The sequence below is a fragment of the Vigna unguiculata genome, unplaced genomic scaffold, assembly GCF_037176805.1.
Source record: "Vigna unguiculata cultivar grain cowpea cultivar isolate G323 ecotype 2 unplaced genomic scaffold, ASM3717680v1 ptg000046l, whole genome shotgun sequence".
Taxonomy (NCBI): Eukaryota; Viridiplantae; Streptophyta; class Magnoliopsida; order Fabales; family Fabaceae; genus Vigna; species Vigna unguiculata.
Window position 1 is genome coordinate 37,501 of NW_028196687.1, and position 390 is coordinate 37,890.

Consider the following 390-nt stretch of genomic DNA (forward strand, 5'->3'; position numbering starts at 1 on the left):
CTACGACATCGGGTTTTGGAGACCCGCGTTCTACCGAACTGAACTAAGAGCGCTTTCTTTTCATAAATAATTTTATGTGACCCCAATACATCTTGCATAATCGAATAGATATAATAGCCCTTGGCATAGAAGCTGTGAAAGAATAGGCTGCTGGAGGAAGAACCGCCCCAAAGCGGAACGGGCAAGTCAGCCAGAGCAACTTTGAGGGAAGCCAGCTCCTCATCTGACTTTGTTTGAAGGTCGGTGTCGAGGAATGGCATGGTCTCCGGGAGAAAGAAAGCCAAAGGAGCGAAAAGCACACCATCCTAGGTAAGCAGCATCTTTGAAGCGGCATCTCACTCAATATACGCAATTATAAGATAAGATCTGTCTTTTCCGGCCGATTCCATG

The 390-nt window shown here is 46.7% G+C and overlaps 1 non-coding gene across 1 annotated transcript in view; it reads right to left on the reverse strand.

Annotated features, from left to right (window-relative positions):
• Window positions 1-53, reverse strand: part of TRNAW-CCA (transfer RNA tryptophan (anticodon CCA)) — a 74-nt gene extending 21 nt beyond the window's left edge. The window contains exon 1 of the tRNA in view: window positions 1-53. This exon is cut by the window's left edge and continues 21 nt beyond it. This is a non-coding gene — a tRNA (tRNA-Trp).
• Window positions 54-390: the final 337 nt, after the last annotated feature.